General features: G+C 45.8%; 1 protein-coding gene and 1 non-coding gene across 5 annotated transcripts in view; both read right to left on the reverse strand.

The window, feature by feature from the left end:
• IL34 (interleukin 34) overlaps positions 1-17255 on the reverse strand; it is a 69679-nt gene that overhangs the window by 36960 nt on the left and 15464 nt on the right. For 2 of the 4 annotated variants that reach the window (XM_061137644.1, XM_061137654.1), the window contains exon 2: positions 12370-12526. The exons of 1 other annotated variant lie outside the window; for it this stretch is intronic. The gene's annotated coding sequence lies outside the window, so the exon portion shown is untranslated. Of the gene's footprint in view, positions 1-7391; positions 7689-12369; positions 12527-17255 lie in introns of those variants that run through there. One more of the 4 variants, XM_061137639.1, reaches the window with a different exon arrangement.
• On the reverse strand, positions 10676-10779 carry LOC133055300 (U6 spliceosomal RNA). The gene has a single exon (XR_009692598.1). It is a non-coding gene; the product is annotated as a U6 spliceosomal RNA (small nuclear RNA).

The following is a 17255-nucleotide window of genomic DNA, read 5'->3' on the forward strand; positions in this document are numbered from 1 at the left end:
TATACATTTAAAACAATCCCAATATATTTTGTGAAACAAAATATTTAAATGGCCGACAAACGCATATTTTAAAGTGCTTAACATGACTAAGCAACTGAGCACACATGCAACCTCACTGTTGTCTCAGAAGTGAAAATTAAATCCACACTAAATTACCACCAGAGTAAGTAAAATCCAAACGACCAACAAAATTAAGTGTTGCAGGAACTCGAAACAACTGGAATTCTCAGACACTACTGGAAGGAGGGTAAATGGTTACATATCTATTTGGAAAACTGTTCGGCAGTATTTTCTGAAGTTGAACACATGCACATCCCATGCACAAGTTCTCATAAGCAAATACCCAACAGAATTTTATATATATACACACACATACATGCATAGACACCAAAAGCAGTATGTTACAATATTGAAGGCAGTGTTATTCATGATAGCCAAAAACTGGGAAACTTAAATGTCCATCAGCAGGAGAACAGATTTAAAAAACTCACAAATTGAGCAAAAGAAGCCAAATACAGAAGAATCCATTTATATAAAGTTTTTTTTTTTTTTAATCCATCAAAACCGATCCATGACAGAAGAAATGAGAACGATAACTACCTTCTGTGCTTGGCGGCCAGAGCGGGGCTCCCCCACGCCGGTGCTGCTCCAGCATGGCTCGCTTTACTGGGCGACAGTTCATCAAGCTGCATACTTACAATCGGTTCCCCTTTCGGTATGTGTGCTACATTTCAGTTTTTATTAAAGCAAACCCAGTAAAAACACCAACACATGGGAATGTAATTATATAACAGATTTTAAAGTTCAAATAGAAAAATGAGCAAGAACAGCCTGAAAGAGATCTAAAAATAAGGGGAGCAGCCCTTCAATATACTAAAAGATATTTTTAAATATTATAAACCATGGCAAGCAAAATAGTGTGAACATGAATGAACATGAATAGCCAAAAAACCAATGGAATAGAGTAGCAAGTTCTGAAATAGACTTACATATATATGAGAAAATAAGCTTATGATAAACAGTTTATGATTAAAATAGCTTCTCAATTCATCAGAAAAGAGATAGCCATCTGAAAAAAAAAAAGTTGATTTATACCTCACAGTATACATCAAAAGAAATTCCGAATGGATCAAAATTTGAATGTAAAATCATAGAAGAAAATAAAGAACATGTTATCTTGAAGCAGGGAAGACCTTTGTACCTATGATTCAACACTGAGAAGCCATAAAAGAAATGACTGATAAATCTGACTGCAAAAAATGAAAATATGTGTAAACAGAACCAACAAACCATCAATAAAAGAGAAACAGTAAGTTGGACACAACTTTTATCAAAGGCAAAAGGCCATCCTTCCCTAATAGATAATCAGTTCCTAGAAACAAAGAAAAAGGCAACAATCCAATTTTTAAAACAAGCAGAGAGTATTAATAGTCACAGAAAAAGAAATAGAAATGGCCTATAAACATACTCTAGGTTAATGAAGACTCAAATGAGTCACTGCTTTTCACCTATCAGATTGGTAAAAATCCAGCAATACGACAACTTAACAAGCTGGCAAAGATGTGAGAAAACAGTTGCTTCTTATCCAAAGCTGGTTGAGGTGCAAACTGGCACCAACTTAAGAAGGGCAAGTTGGCAGTATCTCTTGGAACTACAAATACAGACACCTAGCAACCTCATTTCTGGGAATTTATCCTGCATATAGAATAAGCACTGGCAAAATGCCACATATATAGCAGTGTCTGTGATAACAGAATGGAAACAACTGCTATTACACAACACAACTGCATAATATATTCAGTGAAACAAGCACGGCTCAGAACAGTACCGTGTATTCTATTTTGTAAATTGTGTTGGCAGAGGTGACAAAGCATTATATAGACATAGATACGGACGCTATTTCACAGCTAATATATGCTATATATAACACACTTATAAATATCTGTGTACATTTGTATTTGCAAAAAGAAATGCTGTGTTAGAATAATACACACAAACGCATCCAAGAGCAGCAACTCAGAACCTCTTCAAGATGGTGCATCCTTAAGAGAAGATGCTTGTTAATCGATTTGATGGACTTTTTGTCAGGATGATAAAGTGAACTGGGAAAATGCAAGTCCAGAGATCTGGGGGGGTCATGAGGGTAGCCTTATATCAGGAGATTCCAAGGTTTTGTAAAGAATCAGCATTAATTAGATTAAATCCAATAAACTAAAAACAGTTCTCTAGGGGAGGAGGGTATAGGGTGGCTATGGAACAAGAGTGACAGAAAAACTTTGACTATAGTCCTTTATTATGGAGAAGGCAATGGCACCCCACTCCAGTACTCTTGCCTAGAAAATCCCATGGCCAGAGGAGCCTGGTAGGCTGCAGTCCATGTGAGTTGGACACAACTGAGCGACTTCACTTTCACTTTTCACTTTCATGCCTTGGAGAAGGAAAAGGCAACCCACTCCAGTGTTCTTGCCTGGAGAATCCCAGGGACGGGGGAGCCTGGTGGGCTGCCATCTAGGGGGTTGCAGAGAGTTGGACACGACTGAAGCGACTTAGCAGCAGCAGCAGCAGCAGTCCTTTATTCCATGATGTTTAAACCATGTGAATGTATTACTATCCAAAACAAGAAACAAGAAAAGAAGAGCTGCAGTTCACGAGCTCTGAAAACTTGATCAAGACCCACAAAATCTTTTCCAGCTCATGTTCCAAGAGCGCCTACCTGGTGGGGGGTTGGGGGTTGTGGGAGGGAGGCCTCAGAGGGAGGGGATGTATGTATTACATACAGCTGATTCACTTCATTGTATAGCAGAAACGAACACAGCATTGTAAACCACCATGCTCCAGTAAAAACAGCCTCTGTCATTTCTCAACGGGTAACGTTAAATACTCACGAGCAGTTTTATTACCGTGTAATAGCTAACTTACACTGCCAGAAACATCTTGTGTCAATAACACTATCGAAAAACATTGTGAGATAGAAAGATCTTGGGCAACTCACTTAACCTCCCTTAAACTTCAGTTTTCTCTTTGGAAAGCAAAGCTAAAGACACCCCAGAAATGCCATGGAGTACGGGTATGTGAGTGTTTCCAGAACCACAAAGTGGCAGGGAGCAAGCCCTGTGTGTACAACAGCTACGGAGAGGGGCATGGCGGCCCACTCCAGGGTTCTCGCCTGGAGAATCCCGTGGACAGAGGAGTCTGCTGATTGCAGTCCACGGGGTCGCAAAGAGTCACATGACTGAAGCAACTTAGCACACACACAAACAACAGCCAAACCTCTGCTAGAATCTGTGTGACTTGAGGGAGGGCACTTACCAAAGGTCAGTGTGCCTGAGAATCACCTGGAGAGGCTGTCAGAACACAGGCTCCGGGGCCCCACCCTGAGGTGTTGTTCAGTAGGTCTGGGGCCCACAAACAGGCATTTCGAACATGCTCGGGTGATGCTGATACGTTAGTTTAAGGACCACATTTGAGTGGTCTGTTCCAGAGCACGGCTCCTCAAACTGATATGTGTATACAAATGACCTGGGAATCTTCTTAAAATACAGATTTATAAGGTCTAGGGTGAGACCCAGGACTCAGCATTTCTTTTTTTTTCTTTTTCTGGCCATACCGTGTGGCTTGCGGGACTGTAGTTTTCCAACCAGAAATTCTCCCAGACTAGTGAAATCACGGAGTGTTAACCACTGAACAACCAGGGAATTCCCAGGACTCTGCACTTCTTTTTTTTTCGTGGGGTGCGGGGGCATGCCAATGAAGCTTACAGGATCTTACTTTCCCAACCAGGGGTTGAATCCAGGCCCTTGCTAGTGAAAGCGCAGTCCTAACTGCTGGCCTGGCAGGGAATTCCCAGGACTCTGCATTTCTAACAAGCTCCCAGGTGTAAATGCTCCTGGTCTGCAGACTACACTTTGAGGACCAAGATTGTGGACTTTCTAGCTCTGCTTGTTTGGACAAGGAAACTGTGTATGGGGAAAAATAAATGACTTGCCCAAGGCCACTTGGACAGAAAAGTGAAACTCTGCCAGGGGGGCTGCCATTCCTCAGGAGTGTCTTACCTGCCATCTCCAGACCTAAATCACAAGCCTGCCTCAGCCAGCAATTGACACCAGCCCTTTAGAAAACGGTATGGAAATTTACTACATCATACACAGCCCTCCACGCTTCTGAGAAATCAATCACTTGCCAGGGAGCTTAGCTCAAATCACCAGTCTGTTCTTTTCCAAAATGCACTTTTGGCCAAATTATTTCTTTAGCTGAGTCACCTTCCCCTCCATCGACTCAACCCTTTGAGAGGCCTTGCAATTGACCCGAGGAAGGCATGGAGTGCTTCTCAACATGTGTGGTCTGACTGTGGGGAGAAGAGGATAAGGAGAAGCAGAAATGGGGTGGGAAAGCTGATCCTTGGGAAAGCTCAGGAATTACCTGATATACAGCTTCCTTATGACCTCAAATGGCGAAGGGAATGGCAATCCACTCCACTGCTCTTGCCTGGAGAATTCCATGGACAGAGAAGCCTGGTGGGCTACAGTCCACGGGGTCGCAAAGAGTCAGACACGACTGAGTGACTAACACACACACACATACGACCTCAAATGGACTTCCCTGGTAAAGCGTCTGCCTACAATGCGGGAGACCCGGGTTCAATCCCTGGGTCAGGAAGATCTCCTGGACAAGGAAATGGCAACCCACTCCAGTATTCTTGCCTGGAAAATCCCATGGACAGAGGAGCCTGATAGGCTACAGACCATGGGGTCACAAAGAGGCAGACACTTTCACTTATGACCTCAAACCCAACAGAATTGCACTAAGAAGAAAAGTTATGACCAACCTAGACAGCATATTAAAAAGCAGAGACATCTCTTTGCCAACAAAAGTCCATCTAGTTAAAGCTATGGTTTTTCCAGTAGTCATGTATGGATGTGAGAGTTGGATTATTAAAGAAAGCTGAGCCCTGAAGAACTGATGCTTTTGAACTGTGGTGTTGGAGAAGACTCTTGAGAGTCCCTTGGACTGCAAGGAGATCCAACCAGTTCATCCTAAAGGAAATAGGTCTTGAATATTCATTGGAAGGATTGATGCTGAATCTGAAGCTCCAATACTTTGGCCACCTGATGTGAAGAACTGACTCATTAGAAAAGACCCTGATGCTGGGAAAGACTGAAGGCAGGAGGAGAAGGGGATGACAGAGGATGAGATGGTTAGATGGCATCAGCAACTCAATGGACATGAGTTTGAGTATACTCCAGGAGTTGGTGATGGACAGGGAAGCCTGGCATGCTGCAGTCCATGGGGTCACAAAGAGTCCGACATGACTGAACGATTGAGCTGACTGAACTCATTCATCGCCTTGACAAAAAGTTCATTGAATTACAGATTTATTACAAGCATCTTCTTTTCAAAATGCATTGTCTCTGAGCTGCCAATCTTTCATACTTCAGGGTGAATTACTCTAACATAGGAAGAAGCAGGTGGAATTCTGGACATAAAGTCTCCGGAGCAATTAAGGCAGAGAGCACAGCTACTGGTAAACCACAGCTGCGACCTTGGCTCTGCACCACATTCACCAGCAGGCCCCACCCCCACCCTTGATGCCTTCCTGAGCCTGGCTCTGCCAATCACCTATTATGTGATTGAGTAAATCACACAGTTCTAAAGACTTTCAGAGCTGGAAGGTTCTAATCCCAGAACCTCAATTTCAAGTCCAAAAAACACATGGTCCCTGGTGGCTTAAGTTTGGTTTCCCCAGAAGAAGAACCTGAGACAGGGGTTCAGTTTTACATGAATTTTTGAGGGCAAACTTTCCAGAGAAACCTTCAGGTGAAGGAGCAAGAGGAGAGGATAGGGAAGGGCACGTCTTGGAGGCCTAGAGCATTTTTAAATAACATCAGAGTCCTCCCAGCCTAGGGCAAGAAGGCTGGGCTTTCATACCCCTTGCCAGGGGATATGACCCCATCAAGTAATTCTGGCAAGGTGGCTTAGAGAACAGCACAGTCTACTGTCAGTGGCAGTTCAGGAGTAGAAATAACAGTGGCTAAAGGCAACCTGGTGGGCGACAATACTTTCAGTTCTGAGAGACTCTCAAATATTTTTCCAAACAAGAGACCCTCTAAATCACAAAAGACAAAAGATAAGAAAAAAATACAAGAACTTTTTTCATTTTCAGAAGAATCCTAGAATCTGTACTTAGAGTAAGTCCTCCTGCTCCCCCCACCCCGCCCCCCGGACTTCCCCACACACTGCAAGGTGACCCCTCCCCTAGCTCCACACACTGTCCACATACTGACCGCCAGTTACTCATCAGACTGACTCCTCCTTAAGGACTTTGTCTGTTCCCTCTGCCTAGAATGCCCCGCCCCAGAATCTTGCCCAGCTGACTCCTTCTTGTCAACTGAAACATCACAGGTACAGAGAAGCCTTCTCTGACCAGCCCAGGTCATTCCCTGTCACACTGTCTGGGGCACGTCTGCAGGCACTGGTCTCTGCCATCATTTTAACTGTGTTCACATAGGTGTTATCTTGTAATCATAAGGATGAGCCTTGTTCTGACCTCATCACTGTGTCCCCAGAGCCTAATGCACCAAGAAGACGGTAGCATCTGATGAACAACATCTGCGTGAGTAGGGCATTTGGGTCAGATGCCAAAATGCCAACAGAGAAGTAGAAATAGGTCAGCTAAGCACTCAGCCTAAGAAGCTGGAGGAAAAACCCAGCCCAAGGCCAAGATGGGGAAGGAGAGAATCCACCAAGAGCTTCCTTGGCTACTTGATTCCTTTCTTCTCTCCCAGTTCCCTCAATGTGGGACCAGAGTTAGCACCAACCCTGGGGAGATCCTTCACCTTTTAGAGGGGCACAAACCTCCCAAACAACCAAGGGAATCTGGATTCGAATTCGAGCTCTAGCTCTAAGCCTCGCCCTTTCTGCTGGCACTTGGGTGGTGCACCAGGATCATGCCAGTCTGGCAGGGGTGCTGAGAGCGCCACTCCATGGCACAGTATCACTCAAGTGCACAGCACTGCACACTTAACCCAGGCCAGGGCACGCTCCTGCCCCTGGCTGCCTCTGCAGCTCCTCCAGCTCCAGGACAGTCTCCATTGCAGCCACCCCAGCACCTGAGATGCCTGCATGTCACCCAGCACTTCCCACGTGCCAGGAACTGTGCCAGGTGCTCACTCATCTATTTGCCTGATGACACTGAATTGTCATCAATACAATTCATCTCGTAAAACTGTTATCTCCATTTTCTAAGTGAGGAAACTAAGGATGAGAGAGTCAGCCTGGTGAGTGAGGGACACTGGCTTGGAACATCATCCATTGGCCACTTTTATCCGATTTATTTAAGTGGTCTGTCACCATGGGCTCACTGAAGACAGCAACCCTGGGAGGAAGTACCATACCTTCATTTCACGGAGACGGGAACTGCCAAGGAGCTCGCAGCCTGCTAGGTCGTTTCCACGGCACTCAGGAATGCAGACTGGCCTCCTGGGCCTGGTCCCTGCGCCCGGGTGCCCAGCCACCACCAGCTCCGTTTTACAGAGACCAAGAGTTCCCAGAGAGGCAAGTGCGGTGCGGGAGATCCGGCAGAGAGGCTGCTAGCAGGGATCACCCAAGCCGCGCACGCGCACACCCAGTGGGAAGCTGCCGATGGCACTGCGCCCCTGACTGGGCCCTGTCTCTCCTGGGGCGGCTCCCCTGCGGTGGTAGGTGCAGTCTGACGTTCGGGTTCTCCCCGCCCTTGCCCTTTGCCCCCTCCCTCCCTCTCCCCATGACTGGGCACAGAACCTGGTCTCCTTGAGGGACAAGGCCCCTGATTCTCCAGAGGCACCTGAATTCCCATGCCCTATTCTAATCTCACAGGCAGTACCAGGAACGAAGGGTTGGTTTCACACCTGAAAATCAAGCATTGTGAATTCCGCCCCCACCACCATTAGCAAACTAACAAAGAAAAACTGATGATTACCTCAGCAGATGCAGTAGATTTTATCCCTCCGACAAAATCCAGCATCCCACTCCCAATGAATCTCTCAGCAAACTATGAAGAGAAGGGAATTTTCTCAAGCTGCAAAAAGGCATCTATGAGAAACTTACATGATGAACGACTGAATGCTCTGTCCCTAAAACTGGGAACAAGATGAGCTAATAAAAGAGCTCAGCAAGGTTGCAGGACACAAGTGAAGTAAAGTGAAACTCGCTCAGTCGTGTCTGACTCTTTGTGACCCCATGAATATTCAGTCCATGGAATTCTCCAGGCCAGAATACTGGAATGGGTAGCTGTTCCCTCCTCTAGGGGATCTTCCCAACCCAGGGATCGAACCCAGGTCTCCGGCATCGCAGGAGGATTCTTTACCAGCTAAGCCACCAGGGAGGCCTGCAGGACACAATCTACATACAAAAAGCCACTGAATTTCTATTTATGAGCACCAAAAGCTAGAAACAATCTCAATGTCCATCAGCAGGTGAACAGATAAACAATTATGGTAGATCATAAAATGGAATACTACTCAGCTATGAGAAGAATGAATTACTGAGGCACCCAACAGCATGAATGAATGAATCTCAAAACAATTATGCTGAAAGAAACCAAACCACCCATAAGAAAGAGTATGAACTGTGTCATTTCATGTACTTAAAACTCAAGAAAATACAAACTAATCTACAGGAACGGAAAGCCGACAGTAGTTTTCTGGGGAGAGAGGAATTTAAAAGGACACAAGGAAATTTAGGCAGTGACTGGTATAGGCATTATTTGGCTTACTGCATGAATAATCAAGAAGTAGGGAAAACCATTAGGCTGTTCAGTGAAAGTGTAAGTTGCTCAGTTTTGTCTGACTCTTTGTTACCCTATGGACTGTAGCCTGCCAGGCTCCTTTGTCCACGTAATTCTCTAGTCAAGAATACTGGAGTGGGTTGCCATTCCCTTCACCAGGAAATCTTTCTGACCCAGGGATCGAACATGGCCTCCTGCATTGCAGATGGATTCTTTACTGTCTGAGCCACCAGGGAAGTCCTAGACCATTCAGGGAGGACCTAAATCCAATCCCTTTGATTACACAGTGGAGGTGACAAGTAGATTCAAGGGATTAGATCTGGTAGGCAGAGTGCCTGAAGAACTATGGATGGAGGTTTGTGACACTGTACAGGAGGCAGTGACCAAAACCATGTCAAAGAAAAAGAAATGCAAGAAGGCAAAATGGTTGTCTGAGGAGGATTTACAAACAGCTGAGGAAAGAAGAGAAGTGAAAAGCAAGGGAGAAAGGGAAATGCAACTGAATGCAGAAATCCAGAGACTAGCAAGGAGAGATAAGAAGGCCATCTTAAATGAAGAATGCAAAGAAATAGAGGAAAACAGTAGAATGCAAAGGACTAGAGATATCTTTAAGAAAAGTGGGGCTATCAGGGAACATTTCACGCAAAGACAGGCATGATAAAGGACAGAAACAGTAAGGACCTAACAGAAGCAGAAGAGATTAAGAAGAGGTGGCAAGAATACACAGAAGAGCTCCACAAAAGTAGTCTTAATGACCTGGATAGCCAGAATGGTGTGGTCACTCACTTAGAGCCAGACATCCTGGAGTGTGAAGTCAAGTGGGCCTTAGGAAGCATCACTACAAACAAACCTAGTGGAGGTGATGGAATTCCAGCTGAGCTATTTCAAATCCTAAAAGATGATGCTGTGAAAGTGATGCACTCAACACGCCAGCAAATTTGGAGAACTCAGCAGTGGCCACAGGACTGGAAAAGGTCAGTTTTCATACCAATCCCAAAGAAGGGCAATGTCAAAAAATATTCAAACTTACCATATGCTCATTTCACAAGCTAGTAAGGTTATGCTCAAAATCCTTCAAGCTACCAGGAACCAGAGATCAAATTGCTAACATTAGTTGGATCACAGAGAAAGTAAGGAGATTCCAGAAAAACATCTACTTCTGCTTCATTGACTATGCTAAAGCCGTTGACTGTGTGGATCACAACAAACTGTGGAAAATTCTGAAAGAGATGAGAATATACCAGACCACCCTACCTGTCTCCTGAGAAACCTGTATGCAGATCAAGAAGCAACAGTTAGACCCAGACATGGAACAACTGACTGTTCAAAATTAAGAAAGGAGTACATCAAGGCTATATATTGTCACCCTGCTTATTTAACTTATATGCAGAGTACATCATGCAAAATGCCAGGCTAGATGAATCATAAGCTGCAATACAGACTGCCAGGAGAAACATCAACAACCTCAGATATGCAGATGATACCACTCTAATGGCAGAAAGTGAAGAGGAACTAAAGGGCCTCTTGATGAGGGTGAGAGAGGAGAGTGAAAAAGCTGGCTTAAAACTCAACATTCAAATAACTCAGGTCATGGAATCCAATCCCATCAATTCAGGGCAAATTGAATAGGAAAAAGTGGAAACAGTGACAGATTTTATTTTCTTGGGCTCCAAAATCACTGCGGACAGTGACTGCAGCCATGAAATTAAAGGACACTTGCTCCTTGGAAGGAAAGCTATGACAAACCTAGACAGCATATTAAAAAGCATAGGTATCACTTTGTTGACAAAGGTCTGTAGAGTCAAAGCTATGGTTTTTCCATTAGTCATGTACAGATGTAAGAGTTGGACCATAAAGAAGGCTGAGCACCAAAGAATTGATGCTTTTGAATTGTGGTGCTGAAGACTTTTTTTTTTTAATATGGATCACTTCATGAATTTGCATATCATCCTTGCACAAGGGCCATGCTAATCTCTGCATTGTTCCAATTTTAGTCTATGTGCTGCTGAAGTAAGCAAGAAGACTCGAGAGACCCTTGGACTGCAAGGAGATCAAGCCAGTCAGTCCTAAAGGAAATCAACCCTGTATATTCATTGGAAGGACTGATGCTGAATCTTAAGCTCCAATACTTTGGCCACCTGATGCAAAAAGCCAACTCACTGGAAAAGATCCTAATGCTGGGAAAGACTGCAGGCAAAAGGGGAAGAGAGAGGCAGAGAATGAAATAGTTAGATACCACCACTGACTCAATGAACATGAATTTGAGCAAACTCTGGGAGACAGTGAAGGACAGGGGGGCATGGCGTGCTGCAGTCCATGGGGTTGCAAAGAGTTGGACACAACTCAGTGACCAAACAACAAGAAGTGCTTAATCAAAAGTTAGCAAGTTGTGCACTTTTGTGCAGTTTATTGCATGTCAATTTTACCATTCTTTAAAAACTGCATATACATTGAGAGACCCAGAATAGGCAAAATCTAGAGCTAGAAAGTATAACAGAGGTTACCAGGGGATGGAGAGATGGAGAAAGGAAGAGTTGTTTAATGTGTACAGAGTTTCTGTTTGAGATAATGAAAAAGTTCTGAAAATAGTGATAATGGTTATGTAACATTGTAAATGTGCTTAATATCAATGAGCTGCACACTTAAAAATGTTTAAAATGGTAGTTTTTAGGGATGCCCTGGCAGTCGAGCAGTTAAGCCTTTGACTTCCAATTCAGGATTGGGAGGGGGGATACTAAAATCCTACATGCCAAAAACCAGAACATAAACAACAGAGGCAATACTGTGACAAATTCAATTAAAACTAAAAATGATCCACATTAAAACCACGCTTTTAAAAAATGGTAAATTTTATGTTGTGTGTGTGTGTGTGTGTGTGTGTGTGTGTGTGTGTATTAGTCGCTCCGTCATGTCTGATTCTTTATGACCCCATGGATTGTATAGCCCACCAGGGTCCTCTGTCCGTGATTTCTCCAGATAAGAATACTGGAGTAAAAAGCCATTTCCTTCTCTAGGGGATCTTTCCTGACTCAGGGGTCAAACCTGGGTCTCCTGCCTTGCAGGTAGATTCTTTACCATCTGAGCCACCAAGGAAGTCCTACGTCATATATGTTTTACCACAATTTAAAAAAGCAAAAACAACTAAAAAAGTATTGCACGTAAGTGGACATGTGCATTTTTGGAGAAAAAGGAGGGTTCCCTGCTTTTCTCAGGCTAAGGCAGAGAAAAGACAACTGTCTCCTCTCACAGGACAAGACTCTCATGATCCTTTCTTTGCTCCATGGAGCCAGGATCACCAAGGGGTCAGGCTCTCATCCCTGGAGCCCACCCCTTCCCTCACATGATGGTTGGCCTCAATGCCTTTGCACTTGCTGTTCCCTGTGCATAAAGCCCTTCCCCCACCCCCTGCCAGCCTAATTCTCTTTCCTCCCATTTCCCCTTCCCCTCACCCACACCCTCCCAGACACTTTCGCATGCTGCCCTGGACCCACAGAAGATCCAGTTTGCTCCAGCTGCTCCCTTTCCAAGGGAGCTGTCCCTCTGTATTCCTTCCATCCCCACCCCCCAGCACACACACCCCACCCCCGCAGTGCCCCTCTTCCTTTGACCTGATCACAGGGTCCTGAGCCAGGTGGGAGGTCCTCAAAGTCTCAACCTTCTTCTAACTCTGTCTCCTGACTTTTCAATTCTGGTTAGGCACAGCATAGCCGATCAACTGCCAGGAGAGGCTGAGCCAGTCCCTTCTTTACCAATTCAGGAATGTCCCTAGTGGAGAACAATGGAGAAAACAGAAATCTGGGTGAACAGAGCAGCTTTGTTTTTCATTTTTTGGCTCATCACAGAGGATGGACTGTGGGGACTCGGGCAGGCTGAGCATGGTGCCAGGGAGCCTGTCTTTGGCTTCTCCTTACTAAGTTGGGACCTAGAGAGCAAATCAGTTCCTTTCTATAGGCCTCACTTCACCCATCTGAAAAATGGAGCTTGAGAAACTCCTGTTTGAACTGAGTTGGGAAGGAGTAGTGGAAGGGAAATGGGGGTGTTTGCAGAGGTCCCTGCTATGTATTTGGCCTCACACTTGTTGAGTTTGGGTTCAAGCCCTGCTCTAATAAGACCATTGGCAGGAACACAGTCCCTGGCGCACAGGCTCTGTTCTGGCTCATCATCAAACTTGCTTTGTTACACCTTCCAAGGGCAACGGGGCCTGTGTTTCATAATAGCTATCATAGCTGTAATTAAACAACTATGCACTAGTAGTTTTGAATCTCCCACCCCTCTGGAACATAAACCCCACTGAATTCCTAGCTCAGTGCCTACCATGAGGAGAATTCAATCACCATGTTAATTAATTAACGCAGAGAGATCCGAAGGGAGGTCTGGTCTCTTTCTAACAGGCATCAGTATTGCAGCTAAGGTAGAATCAGAGGCAGTCCCCTGTTCCCAAGCCACTTGGAACAGAGCAGTCTGGGGCCAGGAGGAGTCAGTCGCCAACCTTCCCCCACCCTGCCCTCATCATACACATCAGTCTGACCCAGGACCCTCCTGGTTCCACCACGACCCCTACTCTTAACCACGCCCCCTGTATAAGAACCTGAAACTTAGAGGGGTCAGAGTTAAATTCTGCTCTACATTCGTTCCTGACCTGAGCCTCTCCCACGTGCCATGCCGGGGATTGGCACACGAAGACAAAAACCTGCAAGCCCAGCTGGTGGGGAGGCCAGATCACAGAGCAGGCGGCCAAGCCAAGCGGGAAGGAGGCGCGGAGGACACGAGGCTGAGAGGGGCGGGGCTTTAAAACCCGCCTAACAGACGAGAAACTGCTCGAGGAAAGGGCGGTTCTTCAAGATCTTCCAGAAACGTCTATTTCCAGGAAAGGGGCCCACAGACTGGCAGGCGGGTCCCTCTCTCCACGGTACAGTGGTGGGCACCCTCGGGTTCCGCCACAACCCCCACTCCCCTCCCCCAGCTTTCCTTCAGCGCGCCTCAAACCCAAGCCAGCCTCGAGCCTAGGCAGAGGTAAGGCAGGAGCCAGCACGAACCTGCAGAGTGAGCGTGACCTTGGCGTTAGACTTCAGCTTACAAAACCGAAAGCGACAAAACGTCTGGGGCGTGTGATGTGTCCAACTTGACGTCAAGTGCCCAGCTTTATGTCGGGTGCTCGGCTTTTCCCCCGTGTACCCTGAATTTACATCACGTGCCCAGCTTCACGTCACGTTCCCTGGCTTTCTGTCAGGTGCAGAGGCTGTCCGTCACGTTCCCTGGGTTCACATCACGTGTACGGCTTCACGTCACATTCCCTGCCTTTCTGTCACGTTCCCAGCTTTCTGTCACGTGCCCTGGCTTTCCGTCACGTTCCCGGCTTTCTGTCACGTGCCCTGGCTTTCCGTCACGTTCCCGGCTTTCCCTCATGTTCCCTGCCTTTCCATCACGTGCCCTGCCTTTCCATCAGGTGCACTGGCTTTCCGTCACGTGCCCTGGCTTTCCCTCATGTTCCCCGCCTTTCCGTCACGTGCACTGCCTTTCCATTGGGTGCACTGGCTTCCCGTCACGTTCCTGGCTTTATGTCACGTGCCCTGGCTTTCCCTCATGTTCCCTGCCTTCCCGTCACGTGCACTGCCTTTCCATCGGGTGCACTGGCTTTCCGTCACGTGCACTGCCTTTCCATTGGGTGCACTGGCTTTCCGTCACGTTCCTGGCTTTATGTCACGTAGGCCCTGGCTTTCTCTCATGCTCCCTGCCTTTCCATCACGTGCCCTGCCTTTCCGTCGGGTGCACTGGCTTTCCGTCACGTTCCTGGCTTTATGTCACGTGCCCTGGCTTTCTCTCATGCTCCCTGCCTTTCCATCACGTGCCCTGCCTTTCCGTCGGGTGCACTGGCTTTCCGGCACGTTCCCGGCTTTATGTCCCTTGCTTTTACATCAGTGTCTGGCTTTGCGTCAGTTGCCGACACCTGTCTTTCCACATCTTTTCCATGCTCACACCAATACATGAGGGTGTGTATACACATAGAAAGGGCATTTGCTTATTTGTGTAAATAAAATAAGATCACCAGATCCATATAATTTGCTTTCTTCTCCATTGCCACAGAGGGCATATCGGTAAGTCAGCAGTCTGATTTTTATCCCATGGAGGTGAGCACGCACAATCAGATATCCTCTTTCATAAACAGGATCAGAGCAGACAGAGTGAAGATTAGGTATTGTAGATATTTTCAGTTGCACCAAAATCTTCCTTTTTCTTTTCCTTTTCTTTCTTCATCTGCAGCCCTACATAAGCAACCCTGATGGGAAGCCTTCACTACCTTCTTCATGCTCCTGTATGTTTATACAGAAATACACAGGCAAATACAAGTGTGGGGTTTGGGGTCAAGTTTGGCTTTATTTGGAGTCACTTTGCCAAAAGGGGATCATATTAACACCCATCTCCATTTCTTACTTTTCTCACTCAATAATAAAATCCTTAAGGGAAATCCCTCCAAATCTTTTTTTTTCCAGTTTTTTTAATTGTGGTAAAATATACATCACATAAAATTTAGCACACAGTTCAAGAGTGCTAAATATTTTCATGTTGTTGTACAATCTCCAGGACTCTTCATGTTGCAAAATAGAAACTCTATATCCATTCAACAGCTCCCTTTCCTCCCGCCTCCTCCACACAGGCCACATCCTGGCCACCAGCATTCTACTTTCTTTCTCTATGAATTTTCCAGCCGGGAGTAGTTTTTATGATCACTTCCTGGCCTCCAGACTCCAGGATCACATGAGTAGTGTAAATTTAATCTCAAATCCAAAAGAGGGCAGAAGTATGATTATACATTTCTAAGAGGAGGCTTTCCTCTTCTCCAACCCGACCCAGTCCGGGTTAGAAAAGCTTCCTCCTCTGCCTTAGTGGTTGAATTTTTTCTGGCCTTACTTCACTTAAAAGAGGTTTAAATCCTGGAGAGTCTCAGCTGTATTTGGGGCTCTTATTTCTACCTCCGTGCTTCATGTAGGCTAAAAACTTTGGCCCTAGTCTCTATGGTTATTCCAGTCTGCTTCCTTGGGTTATCCAGACCAGTGAAGGGCCCTCTGGGAAGGCCCTTGCTCCTTCCCAGCTTCCTTTACTGTCTTGCCCAGGGGCCGTCCATGAGCTCAGCTATGTATTAAAAAATATGCTGATTGTTTTGTATCCTGAATTTCTGGGTCTTTTTGCAGTTTTCTTGAAAAACTATCAAAGCTTACATCTCATTGAAAAGGAGCCTCACTTACACTCCTTTTTCCTTATGTTGGTTTTATCTATAACCTTACATGGCCTTTTTATTTTTCTAATGAAACTAGAGCTCTGGTAATCAGCAGGCAACAGCCGGGTACTCAGGAAACTAACAGAAAGAGGGATAAAGAGTCAGAGCTCCCAGTCAGCACTGGGGATGGCCAGGGAGATGGTGCTCCCTCTGCTTCAGGGGTGTTTGGGGCCCATAAAATCTGGGTTGATAATGTAGGCAGTGTCCATGAGAAGAAGCTACCTCAGGGGCTGAAGGGGCTACCTCAGCTTGAATAAAAAGACGAAAAGACAATGATAATCAGCAGCAGCATAATAAAAGCTAATGTGAATCACTTTATGTCATTTAATCTCCTTCCTACCACTGCACATGCACATCAACACCAGAGTTAGAAATTCTCACCCTCTTTTTTTTTTTTTTTTGGCTATGCCTTGCGACTTGCAGGATCTTAGCTCCCTGACCAGGGACTGAACCTGCACCCTCCGCAGTGAGAGTGCAGAGTCCTAACCACTGGACCTCCAGGGAATTCTCTCACCCTCACTTTAAAGATGAGGAAACCAAAGCTCAGAAAGTTTTACAAGCTGCCAAAAATCACACAGCTAGCAAATGGGACAGCAAGTATTAAATCTGAATATGTCTCACCCCAAAGCCCTTGCTGCTAACTCCACATTAGAGGGCAGTCTGAAGGCAAAAGACCACACATTCTTCTACCCAGCAGCTTTATGCAGCTAGAACATGACTGTGAAGCTAAGGGAGGTCCAGCATATGAGATGAAGCCCCAAAGAATCTGAAGCTGGAGGGGTAACCTGAGCACCCTGCAACTTCAGAGAGGGACCCAGAGGTTGCCTCTGGGAATCAGCCTCTGAAGTAGCATATGCACAGAGGATAGGAACATGAAAAGAAGGAATACCTGAATCAACTTGGAGTGATTCAGGAAGCTTCTGGGCTCAATAGTGTACCCTCCCATCCTGTTCTAGTTTCCCCCACTTCTCCCAGCATCTGTTATCTCCCTCAGCATCCTCTCTTCACCCAGTTTCCCTTCATCTTTCCTAGAATCCCCTCACTTCTCCCAGAAACTTTATCAGCAGGTCCATTCCAGAAATACATTCTCACATCAACCATTAACACCTCATCTCCTTAAGTCTAATGCACAACTGATTATAAAATGCACCAACAGAGGAGCCAAGATGGTGGAGGAGTAGGACGGGGAGACCACTTTCTCTCCTGCAAATTCATCAG

The sequence above is a fragment of the Dama dama genome, chromosome 4 (assembly GCF_033118175.1).
Source record: "Dama dama isolate Ldn47 chromosome 4, ASM3311817v1, whole genome shotgun sequence".
Taxonomy (NCBI): domain Eukaryota; kingdom Metazoa; phylum Chordata; class Mammalia; order Artiodactyla; family Cervidae; genus Dama; species Dama dama.